Source organism: Canis aureus, chromosome 16, assembly GCF_053574225.1.
Source record: "Canis aureus isolate CA01 chromosome 16, VMU_Caureus_v.1.0, whole genome shotgun sequence".
Classification (NCBI taxonomy): domain Eukaryota; kingdom Metazoa; phylum Chordata; class Mammalia; order Carnivora; family Canidae; genus Canis; species Canis aureus.
This window is the reverse complement of record NC_135626.1, coordinates 53,271,615-53,294,340: the sequence shown is the minus strand read 5'-3', so window position 1 is coordinate 53,294,340 and position 22,726 is coordinate 53,271,615. Positions and strand designations below refer to the sequence as shown.

Genomic DNA, 22,726 nt, shown 5'->3' with positions numbered 1-22,726 from the left:
CATAGCAACTTATTAGACCTACTGCCAGAAGCAAGGAAACAAAAGGAAAAATGAACTATTGGTACTTCATCAAGATAAAAATCTTCTGCACAGTGAAGGAAACAATCAACAAAACTAAAAGGCAATCTACAGAAGGGGAGAAGATATTCACAAATGACATATCAGATAAAGGCCTAGTATCCAAAATCTATAGAGAGCTTATCAAACTTAACACCCCTAAAATAAAAAATCCAGTTGAGAGATGGGCAGAAGACATGAATAGACATTTCTTCAAAGAAGACATACACATGGCTAACAGACATGTGAAAAGATGCTCAGCATCACTCTTTATTAGGGAAATACAAATCAAAACCATGATGAGATACTGCTTCCCACTGATCAGAATGGCTAAAATTAACAACTCGGGAAACAACAGACCTTGGCGGAGATGCAGAGAAAGGGGAACCCTCTAACACTGTTGGTGGGAATGCAAAGTGGTACAGCCATTCTGAAAAACAGTATGGAGTTTCCTCAAAAAAGTTAAAAATAGAACTACCTTAGGATCTAGCGATCAGAGTACTAGGTATTTATCCAAGGGGTACAAAAATAGTCATTTGAAGGGGGTACATGCACCCCAATGTTTATAGCAGCACTGTCTACTATAGCAAAAATAAGGAAAGAGTCTAAATGTCCATCGACTGATGAAAGATAAAGAAATGGTACACATACAGACACATACCTTGGAATATTACTCAGCTATCACAAAGAATGGAATCTTGCCATTTGCAATGACATAGATGGAACTAGAGGGTATTATGCTAAGCGAAATAAGTCAGTCAGAGAAAGACAAATACCATAAGATTTCACTCATAGGTAGAATCTAAAAAATAATGAGTGAACAAGCAAAAGGTATAATCAGACCTATAAATATGGAGAACAAATTGATGGCTGCCAGAGGTTAGGGTATGGTGGATGCTTGGGAAAAATGGGTGAAAGGGAGTAGGAGATACAGGCTTCCAGTTATGGAATGCATAACTCATGGGAATAAAAGTGTACAGCCTAGGGAATATAGTAAATGATATTACCATAGTATTGTATGGTGATAGATGGTAGCTACCCTTGTGGTGAGCATAGCATACTGTATAAACTTGTCAAATCACTATATTGTACATCTGACACTAATGTACCATTGTGTGCCAACTATAGTCCAAGGAAAAAAATAAAGTGAAAGTGCTCTGTAATCATTTGAGATCTCATCTCTCACCTAATCTGTCAAAGGGGAAGGAAAATTCTATTGAGTTAGCAAATAGGAGTGTAAGCTTTCAAAGGGCATCCTAAAGGTTGGCGCATAATATGAGGTAAAAAATGAATGTGAGATGCTGCAAATTTCTCTGAATGCTTTCTCCATTCTCTCCTTGCCTTATATTGCTGCTTTATTGACAGTTCCTTGTTTAATAATGCCTGCCTTCTCATTCTGGCACCTAGGATGCATCTCAAGAGTGTTGCCCAAATAATGTTGGCTTCTTCATTCTTCTTTTTGGAGAGAAAGAGTATCCTTGAAGGTCCTTCTCTTCTACCATGGTGGCCCTGGTCATTTCCTGTCCCACATTATGCAAAAATGTGTATATGTGTAACCTCCACTTAAAAAAAAAGATTTATTTATTTATTTATGAGAGACACAGACTGAGAGGGAGAGGCAGAGACATAGGCAGAAGGAGAAGCAGACTCCTCACAGAGAGCCCTATGCAGGACTCGATTCTGGATCCCGGGATCATGATCTGAGCTGAAGGCAGGTGCCCAACTGTTGAGCTACTCAGGCATCCCATGAACCCCACTTTTAAATACACTTGCATTCCCTTCCCTCCCTGGAGCTCAGACACTGATCTGGAGTGAAATGAGGAGATGCTCAGTGCATCACGCCCTCAGACAGAGCTGTCTTTTTGTCTTATTCTCCCTACCATGTCACATCCATCCCTACATTCTTTCTTGGTTACCCATATCCTCCTCTCATTCCATCCTGTCCCCTAAGTCCTGGTTATAATTAGGTGTTTGAAACAAGTCTTATGTTTCACTTGAAATACTTGGCTAATGTGTGCAACTTTGCTACATCCTCATAATGACTTGTGAAGATAGAAATTACTTTTCCTGATCGTACAGATAAAATAATTCATCTCATTAATATTGGAAGTTCAGTTGAAATCTCAGGTCTGTCTGACTCTATCTAATAGATCTATGATTTTCAAAGTTTTGTCCAACAGCTGAGCTCTTTTTTTTCCTTAAATTAAATTTTACCTGGAATCTTTCATTCATAGAATGCCTTGGGCTACAAGTAATGAAACCCTGATTCAAGCTGGCTGGCATGATGAAAAGAATTAAAAATCTCCCCCAACAAGAAGTTGAAAGGTGGCATGAGCTATGGTGTTTTGAGCTCCAGCACTACTTCTACATGGTTTTTTTTTTTTTTTGCTTTTCCTTCCCCTGTGTGATGCTTTCATCCTCAGACTGGGAGCAAGACAGCTGTAGTGATTCCAGGATTCTAGGCATCCCACCTGGATTAGAAAATACACAAAGTTGGAACAGAGGTAATCTCACCTTATGAGAGAGGAATGTTTCCTAGAAGTTCCCTAGCAGACTCACTTTGTGTCTTTGCCTACATCTGGGTCACATGCTAGTTTTAAATAAATTCCTGGAAAGGGGCCATCATGATTGGTGTATGTAAAACAAGATTCACTCTGAAGCTGAGAATAGGGTTCCCCTTGCCCTCAAAATTCTAAGATAGTCCCTAGGATTCCCATCTCCTGATGCACATGTACATAATCTCCTAACTTGGAGTGTGTGTGAAAATTGTGAATATGATAGGATAGTCATTTCTTTGATTCGATTGTTATGTGGCCAATAGTGATAGAGTAAACCCTCTGGTGATTACACTATGTAAGATTGTGTCATGGCAGATGGGAGAGATACTGGAAGTGTGAGAGAGGTTCAGTACAGTGAGGATTCTAAGCCACTAGCTTTGAACATGGAGGGGTCAAATGGCAAGGATCTGAGGGTGACTTGTTGGAGCTGAGATCAGTCCCTGATTGACACCAGTAGCCACTAGGAACTGAATTCTTCCAACAGTCTGAATGAACACAGAAGCAGATTCTTCCCTAGAACTTCCAGAAAGGCATGTGATGTGGCTGACACCCAGATTTCACCCTGTGAAACACTGAGGAAAGAACCCACACACATTCCCAGATTTCTGATATATGGAACTATGAGATAATAGATAGGTGTTTTTTTTTTTAAGGATTTTATTTATTTATTCATGAGAGACACACACAGAGAGAGGCAGAGACATAGGCAGAGGCAGAAGCAGACTCCTGGTGGGGAGCCTGATATGGCACTTGATCCCAGGCCTCTGGAATCACGACTTGAGCCAAAGAAAGGCGGACGCTCAACCACTGAGCCACCCCGGTGCCCTAGATGGGTGTTGTTTTAAGCCATTAATATATGATTTATTTTGTAACAATAGAAAACTGAAATAAACCATAAGGTACTAAACTCTGCCAATGGCCTGAATGGACTTAGAATAGACCGACCGGTATTCCTTGGATGGCCTCTCAGTCCCAGTTAACACCTTGATTCAGCCTGGGAGACCCCGAGCAGAGAACCTAGTTTCTTTGTGTCCACACTTCTGACCTATGGAAACTGTTAGACAATAATGGGCATTGTTTTAAGTTGCTAAACTTAAACAGGTTTGTAGTAACCATTGATAAGCAATATATGATTAATACACTCCCCATTCTCTACCCTCAGGTCACATTGGAGGTGGACATCTGAAAGCACTGGGCTCTGTCAAAACAAAGTGGAGGTTAGATGTTGAGTATAAAATAGATAACAGTAACATTTTATTACCATGATTTTATTTTCTAAATTCATAAACATAATAAAGTTAATAAAGGAAAATCATAGTACTGTTCTACAGAATGTATGAAATTGAGGGTTATGAATGACAATTACTACATCTCATTTGTTTCCTATTTTCTGTTGGTTGCACACATCAAGACAATCCTGACTCACACATATTTAGTAATCATGCAGTCAACTTAATAATTTTAGACATGCATAGGTTTGAATAAAAAAAAAGACCACTGTAGAGACATAACCCCTGTAATCACTGAGACAGTTACAAGAAGTCTAATTAAATACAAGACATGATAGAATTTTTATACTACGATTTTTATAAAATCAAATTTTTTTGTGGTTGCATAATTATTACTGTTTCTAGAGTGTTTCAATCTGATATGACATTTAAATATACATGTTAATTTTATTACAGTACTTATAATAGCTGAATATATAAAATATTTAAAACAGGTGAATATATTATGCACATATATGAGTACATATATATTTTTATGAAGTTTGAATCCAGCTTTGTGGAGCATTAAAGCACCTTGCTAGTCCTCTAGAGTTCCACAGAAAATAATTTGAAAGCTCTTGCTCCAATCCCATGGTTCTGTGCTGACTTCTGCTGATCCTTCAGGATAGCTCACCTCATCTAGGAGAAGGCTAAATGGCTTACTTAACTAATAAATACCTCATGTTAAGCTGTTGTGAAACTAAAATTCTGGGGAGAAGAAGAACTTCAGGTTTTGGGTGACAACAGTTCTCAGCCCTTTTGAGCTCATCTCCTGGGATGGATGCTACCTCCTAGAGGGGAGGCCAAGCAAGGATTTCATGTACCTGAGATTCTACATGTTTGTGGGCCATGCAGTAGTGGAACTTGCCTGCAATAGAACAGATCTTGGGCTGTGGAGCTGGTCTGGCCTCACCACATGGGCACTGGAGGTGACTTGTTCTTCTAGACTCCATTGACTATAAAGTGTGGCTTAATTTTCCAGTTAGTCTAGAAAACTAAATGTCAAGATGTCTATGAAAATTTTAACCCACTATCTGGGACCTATTTAAAACTCAAGAAAATGGCTCAATATCCCTAATCTAAAACCCTGGGGCCAGATGTTTTTGGGAACTTAGAAATTTTTGGATTTCAGAAAGAAAATTTGGTGCAGATACTCACTGTAATGTCCCTGGAAAAGTCTAGGACAGCAGCGCATAATCAAGCATGGTGATGTATCATTTTTTAGATCCATATTAAGTGTGAATATTCATACCAAGTGGGCTAAAGAAAAACCACAATAACTCCCTGAGTTAGAGACATTTTATAATAAAAGAGTTCTAAGAAAGTTTCCAGGAAAATTTAACAATTATAAACATGCATGCATCAAACAGGGGAATCCCAAGCACCTGAAGCAAAAACTGGCAGAATTGGAGAGAGAAATAGATCTATCAACAGTAGTGGTTGAAGACTTTAACACCCCACTCAAAATAACAGATCAAAAAATTAGACAGAAAATCGGTCATATTTAGAGGCTACATATGGTAACTAAAGATTCCCAAACTGTAGCCCAAGTATCTTTCTTTTTTTAAATATTTATTTATTTTAGAGAGAGAGAGTGTGCGTGCAAGTGGAGGGGCGGGGGGGTGGATAAGCAGACTTCCCACTGAACAGGGAGCCCATGTGTGGCTCCATCTCAGGACCCCAGGACCCTGAGATCATGACCTGAGCCAAAACTGAGAGTCAGATGATCAACTGATTGAGCCACTCAGGTGCTGCTAGCCCAAGTTTCATTTGGACTAGCCCAGCTTCCCTATCTAACCATATGATCTTAATTTCTGTGCTTATTAACTTAAGCCTCATGGATCCCCAGACAATCTATTTGTGGCTTTTAAGGGCTTCATAAACTTGTAAAATAATATTTAATTTTTGTGAGTGAATGTATTTGGAGAAGGTATGTTTATAGTTTTCGTCAGTTAACATTTATGCATTTGAGGGTGCACTATATATCAGGTACTGGACTAAAGTGTTACAGCTGTGAATAAAATGTTCATATGGAGGTGAGGTGGCTAAGACATTCAGACAAAGATCATAAGTAAATGAGATTACTTTAAATACTAATGTATGCTCTGAGAACAACAGGATAGAATAGTGTGATAGGTATCAGCTTTGAGGACCACTAATTTAGCTGAGGTATCAAAGAAGGCTTCTCTTAGGAGGTGATATTTGAAGGGTAGAAGGAGAAGAGGGAACACTTAATATCTTGAGATAGGAACAAATGTATTATGTTCAAGAGGCTGAACAAAGACAGAGTGGCTGGAGCATAGCAACCAAACGGGAGCATGGAGAGAGGTGGTATTGGAGGAGGCAGGGTTCATGTTTGGGATTTCCCTTTATCCAACCATATCTTGCAAAGATACAGGCATATTTTCTAAGATCAGCTTTGTAAAGCCAAATTATGTTACAAGATAGATAACTTAGTTGCTGGTTTGAGGGCCTATTAGCAATAATCAACACTTGTACTATAAGTAGAATATGAACATTTAGATCCTGTAGAAAGCTCAGAGCCATGGGTTCTTTCCTACATATTTGTACACCTTCTGACTGGGTTACTATATCTAGTATCTCTGTTGTTCTATCTTTAATTACAAAAGTTATAGCTGATATTTATTGAATACTTTCTATGTGGCAGGCTTTCTTCTAACTATTTTACATGGATTATTGCAATCTTTACAAGTAATTGTGAGGTAGGTATTATTTTTGTTATAGTTGGGGAAATTGAGCACAGAGAGATTATATACTATTAGAAAAATCATAGATTCAGGGCTGTCAAATAAGATATCTTTCAAGGAATTTGGAGAATCTTTCTGATATAATTTTTGCTTGTGAATTTTTGGAGAAAGATTTTTTTTTTTTTACTTTTCTATATTAAAGTGTCAGTAACAAATTAGACTTCCCTCACCTTGTTTCCCAGTTAGTTTCACAGGAAGAATAATGTCAATGCTTTCTGGCTACATAGCATATATCTTTACAAGTATTCTAGATGCTTCCTGTTAGCTAGTGATGCTCATAATATTGACAGTTTTGTTTTCAAGGACGTGATGGGCTGAATAAACATGATTCTTCACTATAGACCCATTGCACTCTTGGCATAATGTTTCTGAATACTTGGATAAAGTCATTTTTTCACAAGAACATCTTGCTTGTGTTACCAAAATTATACTCTGCTGAGGAGACAGCTCATGACTCATGTGTAAAAGAAACCTTTGTAACTCTTCTGGGAAAAGTGCTCATTTTCAACTTGCATTTATTGGCACTGTTCAATTTAGGTGAGAATGCTGTGTGAAGTAGCTCTCCTAAAAAATCATCTTAGAGTTTATTTAGTCAGTAACACAATCCAGCACTTGTCAAATCCATTTACTACTATGTACATATGAGCCGTCTTAAAGAGGGCTGAAAAATTATTAATAGGCTATTCACTTTTCAGATTGTTCAAAAATGAGATGCTAAGACAGAAATTGGTTCTTTTGCATTTTTATATTTCCTCCTAATTCTTGGCTGATGTCCCTTGCTCTTGTATACTGTGGGAAACTTTCCTATGGTGTTAATGAGCTCTGTCAGGAATCATAGCTAGGGAGCCCAACCCACGGTCCCTGTCAGACCCAAGAATTCGCACAGTGTTAAATTTTTAATGTGAAGTCCTTTAGGTGGGACATTCCTGCCCCATTTTACCCTTGTCACCATTACAGTGTTTTGTATGACCCAAATTATATACTTATATGTTGGGCTCGGCTTCTGAAGAATACCTAAGGATACTCTTCAGTTTGTAGAAGATAGTTCCCTAATTTTCTCTTTTTCAAAATATGAGTGCCTTTTCGGCCAGCTCATCAACTGAGTACATTTTGGGATTTCTTAAACTCAAACATGTCTGGCAAGGACTCAGCCTTATTTCTTTTTGGGGTCCAACTTTTTGTAACCAAGCATTCTACAGGATTGAGAAATTAGCTATTGGAGTTGGAGTCTGTTAATAGCAATCAAGATCTGGGCTCCACATGTGGGATAATGACTGGGGCCAGTGATATGCTTGGCCCTAAATACTATTCTAAATATTTATGTAACTTCCGACTTGATGTATGAATTTTTAATCACCGTGTGCCTTGGGGGAAGAGTTTGAAGTTAAGAGACTGCCAATTATTTATTCTGTAATATGTAGCACACTTTCTTATCACTAATTTTCATATAAGCCCCAAGTCCTGAAAAAAAAAATCTCTAAGATTCTATACTTGTATTGTCCAATATAGTAGCCACTAGCATGTAACTAATGAGCACTTGAAACATGGCTGGTCCAAATTAGTTCAAAGATGTACAGTAAATGTAAAATATTCACCAGATTTCCAAGAGATAGTATGAAAAATAGAGTATAAAATATCTTCTTAGTAATTTTTTATATTGGTTACATATTAGAATGATAATATTTTGTATATATTGGGTTGAATAAAATATATTATTAAAATTGATCTACCCATTTCTTTTTTCCCTTTTTAAATGTGACTACTAGAAAAATTAAAATTAATGTGTGGCTTGTATTTATGACTTGTACTATATTTATATTGGACAACATTGATCTAAATAGCTAACAAAGACCATTATAACCCTAACACATATTAATGTTTAGCACAGATCACAACTGGGAAATATTAACATTCATTGGTCTTGGTGTAGTACTAAATGTATTTGTCATAGGGCAGTCATAATTTAAATGCCAATACATTCTCATTGAGTCAGTATACTTATTTGTTGCATGAGTTCCTCCATTCATCTTCCAATACTTCCACTTTAAAAAAAGCTCCCCAAAATACAGTTGGATGTGGATGTTCTGGTGTCTGAAATAGTCTATTGCTTTTAGTGGATTATAGTTGAGAAGCAGGAGGCACATGGTTTGTTTTGACAGCTAGGAATGCAAGAGACTTTCTAGTTTAGATTTAACATTCCATCTGCTGTGTTTTGCAAGTGGAAGAGCTGAAGCTCAGTGAAGAGGAACCTGATGGAATAGGATGGTGGTAGCTGTTTTATCCTATGTCTTCTTTAAAAAAAAAACTTATGAGCTAAAGAAGAGACATAACAAACAATATCACTGTGCATTAGCAACTTTGCCAAATTTAACAGATGAACATACTCTATTGAGTATCACTCAGATTGCTCACTGCTCTGCCTCAACTACTAGGGAAAGCCACCTCTTGAAAGCTATAGATTCCATTTCTGACTTAGAAAGCCTGCCTCCTCTGGACTGCTAGAATAAGTCAAACAAAGCAGAAGATTGCTTCTTAGAGCAAATTGAATAAATTTCTGATTGCCAGGTCTCTGTGGAATTCATAGGTGAAAGGGATTCAGAAATAGAGACTCAAAGGATTTCTTTCTCACCCTAACACTTAGGCCAAACTTGTATCTTCTAAATTCAGATATCTAGTAACAGTGTTCTGAGTGAATGGCTGGGGACTATAGCAGCTGCTTTTGTAGATTGACTGTTAAGTTCCTTAAATGAACTAACTACAGTGGCAGAAAATATTAGCTCTCCAAGATTTGTTCTTCCTTTCACAGTAATAGGATTATAGTTGGAATGTGACTGGTCAGCTAGACATTAACATTTTCAAACTTCTTTGAAGTTATGTATACAGTTATGTGTTTAATTTCTCTCTAATGGAATGCAAGAGGAAGTGAGATGTGCTATTTTTAGCCCAAGCCTTTAAGTTGCTGAACGTGCTTTCTTCATATATTCTTACCCCTTCCTGTGAGCCAAAAATTGGTCAATATTGACCAAAAAGACCATATTGACCTGAAACTTGGAGATACGGAATCTTTATCAGCCTAGGTCACTTAATGACCATGTAGAACAGAGTTACCTGGTCTGGGCTGTTCCTTGAGAGAGAAATACATTTTACGTGTCTGAGCTGTTTCATTGTGGGATGTGTTACAGTTATTTGGTCTATCTTAACAAATGGAAACCTATTAGGTGTTATATTGGTATAATTATCTGATTTGAAAATAAGGAAATATAATCACAACAAAGATAGTTTTCTTTACTATTCGGATACACTTTTATCTGCAATAGACATGAATTATTTTTCTTGCCTTCCACTTGAGATGGCTGCAGACATTAATCATAGAGATAGAGGATATTTGAACTGGGAAAGGATCATTTAGTCCAACCCATTTTGCAAATGAGGAAAAACCTGTAACTTGCCAGCCTGACATGGCTAGTGAGTTGCAAGAATTAAACTAGAATTCAAGTTTCCTATTTCTCATGCCAGTATATTTACAATATATCCAAGAGATATATTAATTTTCATCCAACATGGCAACTGTGACTGATCAATAGTGCCTGTCATGACTAGTGGTTTTTTTTTTTTTTTTTTTTTAAGATTTTATTCATGAAAGACACAGATTGAGACAGACAGAGGCACAGACAGAAGCAGACTCCATGCAGGGAGCCCAACATGTCTCTAGGATTACACCCTGGGATGAAGGCAGCGCTAAACCACTGAGCCACAGAGGCTGCCTAGGACTAGTGTTTTCAGGAGTATGAAGCCACTTTCTGGCCCATGGGGGAGGGAAGAGAGTGGACACAATTCTGCATTGCATTCACCAGTTGTGCATTATCAAATGCAGCTTCACATCAAGGTAAGTTCTGTGATTAATCTTGGCAGTATTAAAAAAGTTCTAGATAGCTATTTGGGGTAACAAAGGATTTATGGGGGGGAGGAGCAAGATGGCGGAAGAGCAGGGTCTCCAAATCACCTGTCTTCACCAAATTACCTAGAAAACCTTCCAATCATCCTGAAAATCTATGAATTCGGCCTGAGATTTAAAGAGAGACCAGCTGGAATGCTACAGTGAGAAGAGTTCGCGCTTCTATCAAGGTAGGAAGACGGGGAAAAAGAAGTAAAGAAACAAAGGCCTCCAAGGGGGAGGGGCCGCGGGGAGCCGGGCTGAGGCCGGGGCGAGTGTCCCCAGGGCAGGAGAGCCCCGTCCCGGAGACGCAGGAGCTGCACCGACCTTCCCGGGGGAAAGGGGCTCGCGGGGAGTTGGAGCAGGACCCAGGAGGGCGAGGATGCCCTCGGGCTCCCCGGGACAGTAACAGCAACTGCGCGCCCAGGAGAGTGCGCCGAGCTCCCTAAGGGCTGCAGCGCGGGCGGCGGGACCCGGCGGGACCCGGAGCAGCTCGGAGGGGCTCGGACGGAGGCTCCGCGGAGGGGGCTGCGCGGCCCCGGGAGCAGCTCGGAGGGGCTCGGGCAGAGGAAGAGGCTCCATGCGGAGGGGGCTGCGCGGTTCCAGGAGCAGCTCGGGGTGCTCGGGCAGCGGCTCCGCGGAGGGGGCTGCGCGGCCCAGGAGCGCGAATCCGCCAGCGCAGGCTCCGGAGCACAGGGCGCCGGGACACAGCCCAGGATCCCGCCTCCCCCGGGACAGGCAGAGGCCGGGAGGGCCCAGGACAGCGAGGACGCTCCTGCCCCAGCTGAGCAGATCAGCGGCCCCGCCCGGAGCCTCCAGGCCCTGCAGACCGAGTTCCTGCCGGAGCTGAATCCAGGTTTCCAGAGCTGCCCCGCCACTGGGGCTGTTCCTCCTGCGGCCTCACGGGGTGAACAACCCCCACTGAGCCCTGCACCAGGCAGGGGCACAGCAGCTCCCCCAACTGCTAACACCTGAAAATCAGCACAGCAGGCCCCTCCCCCAGAACACCAGCTAGACTGACAACCTCCAGGAGAAGCCAAGGGTCTTAAAGTACACAGAATCAGAAGATACTCCCCAGTGGTTCTTCTTTTTTTTTTTTTTTGTTTTGTTTTGTTTTGTTTTGTTTTGCTTTCTGATTTGTTTCCTTCCCCCACCCCCTTTTTTTTCTCCTTTCTTTTTCTTTCTCTTTTTCTTCTCTTTTTTTTTCTTTTCGTTTTTTTTTCTTCCCCTTTTTTTTCCTCTTTCTCTTTTCTTTCCTTCTTTCTCTCCTCTCTTTTTCTCTTTTTCCCAATACAACTTGCTTTTGGCCACTCTGCACTGAGCAAAATGACTAGAAGGAAAACCTCACCTCAAAAGAAAGAATCAGAAACAGTCCTCTCTCCCACAGAGTTACAAAATCTGGATTACAATTCAATGTCAGAAAGCCAATTCAGAAGCACTATTATACAGCTACTGGTGGCTCTAGAAAAAAGCATAAAGGACTCAAGAGACTTCATGACTGCAGAATTTAGAGCTAATCAGGCAGAAATTAAAAATCAATTGAATGAGATGCAATCCAAACTAGAAGTCCTAACGACGAGGGTTAACGAGGTGGAAGAACGAGTGAGTGACATAGAAGACAAGTTGATAGCAAAGAGGGAAACTGAGGAAAAAAGAGACAAACAATTAAAAGACCATGAAGATAGATTAAGGGAAATAAACGACAGCCTGAGGAAGAAAAACCTACGTTTAATTGGTGTTCCCGAGGGGGCCGAAAGGGACAGAGGGCCAGAATATGTATTTGAACAAATTCTAGCTGAAAACTTTCCTAATCTGGGAAGGGAAACAGGCATTCAGATCCAGGAAATAGAGAGATCCCCCCCTAAAATCAATAAAAACCGTTCAACACCTCGACATTTAATAGTGAAGCTTGCAAATTCCAAAGATAAGGAGAAGATCCTTAAAGCAGCAAGAGACAAGAAATCCCTGACTTTTATGGGGAGGAGTATTAGGGTAACAGCAGACCTCTCCACAGAGACCTGGCAGGCCAGAAAGGGCTGGCAGGATATAGTCAGGGTCCTAAATGAGAAGAACATGCAACCAAGAATACTTTATCCAGCAAGGCTCTCATTCAAAATGGAAGGAGAGATAAAGAGCTTCCAAGACAGGCAGCAACTAAAAGAATATGTGACCTCCAAACCAGCTCTGCAAGAAATTTTAAGGGGGACTCTTAAAATTCCCCTTTAAGAAGAAGTTCAGTGGAACAGTCCACAAAAACAAGGAGTGAATAGATATCATGATGACACTAAACTCATATCTCTCAATAGTAACTCTGAATGTGAACGGGCTTAATGACCCCATCAAAAGGCGCAGGGTTTCAGACTGGATAAAAAAGCAGGACCCATCTATTTGCTGTCTACAAGAGACTCATTTTAGACAGAAGGACACCTACAGCCTGAAAATAAAAGGTTGGAGAACCATTTACCATTCGAATGGTCCTCAAAAGAAAGCAGGGGTAGCCATCCTTATATCAGATAAACTAAAATTTACCCCAAAGACTGTAGTGAGAGATGAAGAGGGACACTATATCATACTTAAAGGATCTATTCAACAAGAGGACTTAATATATATGCTCAATATATATGCTCCGAATGTGGGAGCTGCCAAATATATAAATCAATTATTAACCAAAGTGAAGAAATACTTAGATAATAATACACTTATACTTGGTGACTTCAATCTAGCTCTTTCTATACTCGATAGGTCTTCTAAGCACAACATCTCCAAAGAAACAAGAGCTTTAAATGATACACTGGACCAGATGGATTTCACAGATATCTACAGAACTTTACATCCAAACTCAACTGAATACACATTCTTCTCAAGTGCACATGGAACTTTCTCCAGAATAGACCACATATTGGGTCACAAATCGGGTCTGAACCGATACCAAAAGATTGGGATTGTCCCCTGCATATTCTCGGACCATAATGCCTTGAAATTAGAACTAAATCACAACAAGAAGTTTGGAAGGACCTCAAACACGTGGAGGTTAAGGACCATCCTGCTAAAAGATAAAAGGGTCAACCAGGAAATTAAGGAAGAATTAAAAAGATTCATGGAAACTAATGAGAATGAAGATACAACCGTTCAAAATCTTTGGGATGCAGCAAAAGCAGTCCTAAGGGGGAAATACATCGCAATACAAGCATCCATTCAAAAACTGGAAAGAACTCAAATACAAAAGCTCACCTTACACATAAAGGAGCGAGAGAAAAAACAGCAAATAGATCCTACACCCAAGAGAAGAAGGGAGTTAATAAAGATTCGAGCAGAACTCAACGAAATCGAGACCAGAAGAACTATGGAACAGATCAACAGAACCAGGAGTTGGTTCTTTGAAAGAATTAATAAGATAGATAAACCATTAGCCAGCCTTATTAAAAAGAAGAGAGAGAAGACTCAAATTAATAAAATCATGAATGAGAAAGGAGAGATCACTACCAACACCAAGGAAATACAAACGATTTTAAAAACATATTATGAACAGCTATACGCCAATAAATTAGGCAATCTAGAAGAAATGGACGCATTCCTGGAAAGCCACAAACTACCAAAACTGGAACAGGAAGAAATAGAAAACCTGAACAGGCCAATAACCAGGGAGGAAATTGAAGCAGTCATCAAAAACCTCCCAAGACACAAGAGTCCAGGGCCAGATGGCTTCCCAGGGGAATTCTATCAAACGTTTAAAGAAGAAACCATACCTATTCTCCTAAAGCTGTTTGGAAAGATAGAAAGAGATGGAGTACTTCCAAATTCGTTCTATGAAGCCAGCATCACCTTAATTCCAAAGCCAAAGACCCCACCAAAAAGGAGAATTACAAACCAATATCCCTGATGAACATGGATGCAAAAATTCTCAACAAGATACTGGCCAATAGGATCCAACAATACATTAAGAAAATTATTCACCATGACCAAGTAGGATTTATCCCTGGGACACAAGGCTGGTTCAACACCTGTAAAACAATCAATGTGATTCATCATATCAGCAAGAGAAAAACCAAGAACCATATGATCCTCTCATTGGATGCAGAGAAAGCATTTGACAAAATACAGCATCCATTCCTGATCAAAACTCTTCAGAGTGTAGGGATAGAGGGAACATTCCTCGACATCTTAAAAGCCATCTATGAAAAGCCCACAGCAAATATCATTCTCAATGGGGAAGCACTGGGAGCCTTTCCCCTAAGATCAGGAACAAGACAGGGATGTCCACTCTCACCACTGCTGTTCAACATAGTACTGGAAGTCCTAGCCTCAGCAATCAGACAACAAAAAGACATTAAAGGCATTCAAATTGGCAAAGAAGAAGTCAAACTCTCCCTCTTCACCGATGACATGATACTCTACATAGAAAACCCAAAAGTCTCCACCCCAAGATTGCTGGAACTCATACAGCAATTCGGTAGCGTGGCAGGATACAAAATCAATGCCCAGTAGTCAGTGGCATTTCTATACACTAACAATGAGACTGAAGAAAGAGAAATTAAGGGGTCAATCCCATTTACAATTGCACCCAAAAGCATAAGATACCTAGGAATAAACCTCACCAAAGATGTAAAGGATCTATACCCTGAAAACTATAGAACACTTCTGAAAGAAATTGAGGAAGACACAAAGAGATGGAAAAATATTCCATGCTCATGGATTGGCAGAATTAATATTGTGAAAATGTCAATGTTACCCAGGGCAATATACACGTTTAATGCAATCCCTATCAAAATACCATGGACTTTCTTCAGAGAGTTAGAACAAATTATTTTAAGATTTGTGTGGAATCAGAAAAGACCCCGAATAGCCAGGGGAATTTTAAAAAAGAAAACCATATCTGGGGGCATCACAATGCCAGATTTCAGGTTGTACTACAAAGCTGTGGTCATCAAGACAGTGTGGTACTGGCACAAAAACAGACACATAGATCAGTGGAACAGAATAGAGAATCCAGAAGTGGACCCTGAACTTTATGGGCAACTAATATTCGATAAAGGAGGAAAGACTATCCATTGGAAGAAAGACAGTCTCTTCAATAAATGGTGCTGGGAAAATTGGACATCCACATGCAGAAGAATGAAACTAGACCACTCTCTTTCACCATACACAAAGATAAACTCAAAATGGATGAAAGATCTAAATGTGAGACAAGATTCCATCAAAATCCTAGAGAAGAACACAGGCAACACCCTTTTTGAACTCGGCCATAGTAACTTCTTGCAAGATACATCCACGAAGGCAAAAGAAACAAAAGCAAAAATGAACTATTGGGACTTCATCAAGATAAGAAGCTTTTGCACAGCAAAGGATACAGTCAACAAAACTCAAAGACAACCTACAGAATGGGAGAAGATATTTGCAAATGACATATCAGATAAAGGGCTAGTTTCCAAGATCTGTAAAGAACTTATTAAACTCAACACCAAAGAAACAAACAATCCAATCATGAAATGGGCAAAAGACATGAACAGAAATCTCACAGAGGAAGGCATAGACATGGCCAACATGCATATGAGAAAATGCTCTGCATCACTTGCCATCAGGGAAATACAAATCAAAACTACAATGAGATACCACCTCACACCAGTGAGAATGGGGAAAATTAACAAGGCAGGAAACCACAAATGTTGGAGAGGATGTGGAGAAAAGGGAACCCTCTTACACTGTTGGTGGGAATGTGAACTGGTGCAGCCACTCTGGAAAACTGTGTGGAGGTTCCTCAAACAGTTAAAAATATACCTGCCCTACGACCCAGCAATTGCACTGTTGGGGATTTACCCCAAAGATACAAATGCAATGAAACGCCGGGACACTTGCACCCCGATGTTTATAGCAGCAATGGCCACGATAGCCAAACTGTGGAAGGAGCCTCGGTGTCCATCGAAAGATGAATGGATAAAGACGATGTGGTTTATGTATACAATGGAATATTACTCAGCCATTAGAAATGACAAATACCCACCATTTGCTTCAACGTGGATGGAACTGGAGGGTATTATGCTGAGTGAAGTAAGTCAGTCGGAGAAGGACAAACATTATATGTTCTCATTCATTTGGGGAATATAAATAATAGTGAAAGGGAAAATAAGGGAAGGGAGAAGAAATGTGTGGGAAATATCAGAAAGGGAGACAGAACGTAAAGACTGCTAACTCTGGGAAACGAACTAGGGGTGGTAGACGGGGAGGAGGGCGGGGGGTGGGAGTGAATGGGTGACGGGCACTGGGTGTTATTCTGTATGTTAGTAAATTGAACACCAATAGACATTACTTCTATAAAAAAAAAAAAAACTACCTAGAGTTTGTTAAACTTCATGGTGTATCCTCTAATTTCATGAGGCTTCTAGGCAAAGAATACCAAGGAGCTTTATTTAATTCACTGACCAAAAAAATGCACAACAGGTCTCTACTTGATTCCTTCCAATAAATGATGCAATAAAGTTTAGGTTTCCTTAGGAAAAAAAAAAAAAAGAGATGAATGAGAGACAGACAGTGGTCACAATACAAGTCCAGGATTTTACACTTCCCAGCAGTCAAAGCTGATTTACCCTAATGGCAGAGGCCACTTAACCCAATGTCATTTGCACAAGTTTTTTTTTTGTTTTGTTTTGTTTTGTTTTTTTAATTGCACAAGTTTTTAGGTAAGTCCTGATCTTAGCATTAGGGATTAAAGGAGCTCCATCTTAATATTTGGGGTATTAGCCTCATGTCTCATTTGTGGCCTGTCTGGTCCAGAATTTGTGAATTGTCTTTGCTTTTACCCTTCCTTTGGTGCTGGGTCTGGAACAGAAATTTCCGTCTCAGTTTCCACATTTGAATCCTTTCCTTAGTTTTTGCCCCAGAGCCTATAAAATTGTCAAAAGTTGGTTTTCAAACTGCCAATGCCCTTTCCTGGACCCTACCTTCATGTATGAAGTCCTCAACCTGTTCAGATTTCCCTCTCTGCCTGGATCTTTGAACAATATCTACTCTCAAAAGTACAGCCTCTGTGTTCTGTTTGTATTTTACAATTTTAGTATTTTGAGTCTTTTTACTTGGTTAGTCTAGCTAAAGTTTTATTAACCTGGCTGATCTTTTTAAGGGACTGTTGATTACCTTAATTTTTTTTGTCTATTTTTGTTTCATTTATTCCTTTTCTTTATTATTTTGTTTTGTTTTGCTCACTTTGGGTTTAGTTTGCTTTTCTTTTTTCATTTACTTAAATTGGAAGATTCAGTTATTGATTTGAGGTTATTCATTTTTAATAAAAGCATATACTGTGATCATAAACTTCCTTTTAAGCACTGCTTTAAATTCATCCTGTAAGTTATAGTATTTTGCATTTTTTTCTCATTCATATCAAAGTATTTTCTAATTTCTCTTGTGACTTCTCTGATGTCTGATTCTTTGTTAGTTTGTTGTTTAATTTCTACATATTTGTGAATTTCCCAAATTTTCTTCTATTATTGATTTCTAACCTAATTCAATATAGTTAGAAAATATACTTTGTATGATTTCAGTTCTTTTAAATTCATCGAGATTTGACTTATGACTTAACATATGATATATCCCAGAGAATATATCATATATATCATATGCACTTGAAAAGAATGTGTTTAATGCTATTGAGGGACATGTTCTATTAAGTCTATTAGGTCTATTTGCTTTATGTTGTTGGTCGGGTCTTTCTTTTTTTAATTTATTTATTTGAGAGAATGAGAGAGAATGAGTGTGTGTGAGAGAGAGTGAGAGAGCGAGAGCACGTGCACTAGCAGAGGGAGGGACAGAGGGAGAAGTGGACTCCCTGTGGAGCAGGGAGCCTGATGTAGGGCTCTATCCCAGGAGCCCCTAATCATGACCTGAGCTGAAGTCAGATGCTTAACCGACTGAGCCACCCAGGCGCCCCAGGTCTTCTATAACATTGTTGATCTCCTGCCAAACTGTTTTACTCACTATTTGAACAGATATTGAAGTCTCCAACTATTATTGTTGAACTGTTTTTTCCCCTTCAATTCTATCATTTTTTTCATGTCATGCATTTTGAGGCTCTCTTGTTAGGCACACATATATTTATAATTGTATATATTCCTGATAGATTGATCTTTCTTTCATTATACAATGTCCCTCCATATATTGAGAAATATTTTTTCCCTTTAAATTGTGCCTGATACTTGTATACTAATATATATTAGTATAGCACTTCTGCTTTCTTAGCGTTGATGGTTGTATGGTATACCCTTTTCCCCTCATTCTTTTTTTTTTCCCTCATTCTTTTACTTATCTCTCTGAATGTAAAGTGTATCTTCCATGAACAGCATATAATTGTGTTTTTTTCTGTATGATAACCTTGGCTTTGATTGGATTATTTCACCATTTACATGTAATGATATTAAAGATATGATGGATTCACTTCTATTATTTTGCTTTTCTGTCTTCTGAATGCCACAAGAATCTTTTTGTTCCTCTTTATTCCTTCTTTACTGCCTTCTTTTGCAATAAGTGGATATTTTCTACAATAAAATTTTAAATTCCTTTAATAATTTCTTTTTTTCTTTAGTAATTTCTAAATTATGTTAAAAGTGTATTTTCTTTGTGGCTCCTCTAAGGCTTACATATATTCTCAACTTATCTGAATTTACTTCAAATTTATAATCATTATTTTCAAGTGAGATATAGAAACTTTACTCTTATAAAGCTGTATTCCTCTATAGTCTTCTCTCTTTTTCAGTGCTATTATCATGACGTGTAGTATGCTTGTGTATATGTTACAAAGCCAACACTATACATGATTATAATTATTACTAGATTTATTCAGAAAAGCCTATTTCCTCCACAACAAGCAACCTCTGGTGCCACTCCTCGAAGTGCAGCTCTGGGCATGTGCATAGTCTCCCTGACCAATAGGGATGATTATGGTTTTACCCAGACTCTCTATGTCTCTCCCTTTCCCTGACCTCCCCACTAAGCTTCTGACTGCTTTGCCTCTATTGATACCACACCCAGCTGTTAGCTTCCACTAATTGCTAGTTGATTTCTTTTATTTTCTTTTTTTTTTTAAGATTTTATTTATTTATTCATGACAGACACACACAGAGAGAGAAGCAGAGACACAGACAGAGGGAGAAGCAGACTCCATGCAGGGAGCCTGATGTGGGATTCGATCCCGGGTCTCCAGGATCACGCCCTGGACTGAAGGCGGTGCCAAACCACTGAGCCACCAGGGCTGCCCCTGCTCTGTTGTTTTCAACCACAAGCTTAAATTCTCCATCGACTCAACCAGTTAAATTCAAGCATCTTTTCCAGGTTAGTGTATTTGCAGTGTTTGAGGCATGCTCCAGCTCTAGGAGGAATATTCTGAACTGTCTTTTCCTCTCTGTTAAATGTCTCGTGGTCTGTTGTTTCACTTGCTGTTAATGTGAACCTATCAGTGTCCTCTTAATGGCTCACCACTAACATCTTCCTTGTTTGACAGAGTCTTCAGGCATGAATTTCCCCATAGTCTGTTCCATACAACCTCAGTCCCCTTAGGTAAAGTTACAGAGCTCTCTGTTTTTGTGGACTGCCTATTCTCCTGAACCACTTTGACAGAACCTTTGCATGCCTGCTCTGGAGTTGGGGGAAAAGGCAATAGCCCACGTGTTCCAGAGTGAAACTGTTGGGTTGGCAGGTGTCGGAGGCCCCAGTCTTCTTGCCTTGCTCCTCTGTGTGTGGAATCTCTGCTTCATGAACGCGCTGTAACAGGGATGATCAGAGTTCAGTATTCTTTGTCCACCAGGTCTTTCATCCATTCTGCCCTAGTTCTTTCAACTCTGTCTGCCTAGAATTGTTCTTAAACATGGTGTTAGCTCTTCAGGCTGCCATGCCGGAAATCCTGCTCCTTTCTTGTCTTCTTTGCCTTATAGCAACATAATTTCCTTTTTGACCACAAATTTGGCCACAAATTTTTCCTTGCTTATTCCACTTTTCTTTTGCCTCTGGGAACAGTGGAACATGTGATATGAGAACACAATGCTGAAGGCAGTCGCAGCATTGGACATTAGGCTGTTGTTCTGATGGCCTCTTTACCTGATAGGTGGGTGAGGTTACTTTTCTCAAGCTTTGGGAAAACCTAAACAGAAAATTTTTACTACCACCAAAGGGAATATATGTTCAGCAGAATCCCTGTGACTAGGTTTATAGTGCAGGGTCTTCTTAAAAATAGCCTCATTCGCTTTCTCCAGTTTCTGTCCATAGAGCACCTATGTTATAACTTGATTTCTTGACTGTGCTCAGAGATTAAAGAGAATGTTCAGGGAACTGTATATGATCTATTGGAAAGTATTTTAAAGCTACTGGTGTAGGATCGTCGCAGATCTGGTTCAGATCTAGCCCTTTGCCCTTCTCCTCTCTAAGGGCCAAAGGAATATATAAAACTATTATTATTTTTAATGCTCTCATCCTCCCCAATAACAAGGTACCCCACAATTGATAGACATTGAAATAAGTCTGTGGATTATGAAGATGTTTAAGAGTTCAAATCCCTTCTAGAGCTACGTAATGGAAGTGGATACAGAGTGATATGAGGGAAAGGAATGTGTTAAAAATTATTCTTAGACCCTTAGGATTGTGCTGTAGTATATTAAATATCTTATCGGGAGTGTGCAAAGGGAGGACATAAAGGACTGAAGCTCCCAGGAATTAAAAGCTGTGGTGAGGAGAGTGAGCCCATAAGGAAATTGAGAAGTGGAGATCAGGATGGAAGAAGGAGAAAATCAGGAGGTTCTGGGGTAAGATAATCTTTTATGTAAGGAAAACAGTGAAGGTATGATTTGCTCTTGAGACTTTATGACAGAGGAAGGCTGAAAAGGATCCTCTGATTCTGTGGCAAGGGTGTCATTGGTGACTTTAGGAGGAATCATTTGTGTGAGGATTGGGGTGGAGTTATGTTGTGGAGGTTTGTGGGATGAATGGGTTGGTGACTTGGTGGAGATGGACACTTGGAGGCAGGAGATGACTGCTTCAAACCTCTTTTCCTTTTTGAATCCGGGAGAGGCAGTTTGAGAGCAGGAAGGTACCAGAGGAAGGAAGAGATAAGTCTTACTGTGGAGAGGAAGTTTATCATAAGAAGGGATGAGGACATCAACTCTTCTACTATATGGAGTGAGCATGGAGTAAAACAATATTGGAATAGGCAGCCATTCTGGCCCTGACACTTGTTGCTTGTGTAACCCTATGAAAACAAAACATTTAGTCTCTTTGTAGCTCCGTTTTCTCATCTGCAAGATGAAAGTAATGAAGGCTACACTGAAAGGTTCCCATGTCAAATAAAATCATGTATTGATACAACAGGTACATAATAAGTTTCTAATAAATGTTTCTTTCTTTGCTTCACCTTGCTTGCCCTATTTAATTTCAAATGTAGATGAAAATGCTATTAATGTTTTGTTTCATACACAGCCACCTTTACAAGAACACTGGCTATTCCATTAAAATCATCTGATATTTATTGAGCACCTCTATAAACAAAAAAGGGCTTAAGCATGTAGGTGACACAGTTTGATTGCATTTAAATATGGTTGCTCTGTCTCAATTGTAGAGAAAAAAAAAAAAGCTATATACAAGAGTGTGTAGGAGCATAGGGAATATCTAGGCTCCTCATAGGCCCAGGTCCTGGGGACCACGATGGCTGTGTGGGAGACTGACTTGAACTGATTTGGGAAAATTCTAGGTGAGAGCATCGACAGACATGGAAAGTGACTAGACCCGGAGGGTGAGTGGAGAGAATGAGACAAAGATGATAATCTAAGTTTTGACTTGGACACTCAGAGGGATATTAGTGTCAGTCATCGAGAATTGTCTTGGTGATTGATCAGTTGAATGACTGCTGTCCCTAAAAGCTATGGTAAGCACATCAGTAACATACTCCATATATCTCACTCCATATATGCTCACTCCATATAGTAGAGGAGTTAATGTCCTCATCCCTTCTTATGATAAACTTCCTCTCCACAGTAAGACTTATTTCCTCCTTCCTCTGCTGCCTTCCTGCTCTCACACTGAAGCAGTCAGTCGTCTCCTGCCTCCAAGTGTCCATCTCCACCAAGTCACCACCCATTCATCCCAGAAACCTCTACAACATAACTCCACCCC

The 22,726-nt window shown here is 39.6% G+C and overlaps 2 long non-coding RNA genes across 2 annotated transcripts in view; both read left to right on the top strand.

The window, feature by feature from the left end:
- Positions 1–10,533, top strand: part of LOC144286925 (uncharacterized) — a 38,858-nt gene extending 28,325 nt beyond the window's left edge. The window contains exons 4-5 of the long non-coding RNA XR_013354871.1: positions 3,778–3,832; positions 10,279–10,533. This is a non-coding gene — a long non-coding RNA (uncharacterized LOC144286925). The remainder of the gene's footprint in view (positions 1–3,777; positions 3,833–10,278) is intronic.
- An 84-nt stretch (positions 10,534–10,617) lies between these two features.
- The window catches only part of LOC144286924 (uncharacterized), a 1,061,786-nt gene continuing 1,049,677 nt past the window's right edge, over positions 10,618–22,726 (top strand). The window contains exon 1 of the long non-coding RNA XR_013354870.1: positions 10,618–10,776. This is a non-coding gene — a long non-coding RNA (uncharacterized LOC144286924). The remainder of the gene's footprint in view (positions 10,777–22,726) is intronic.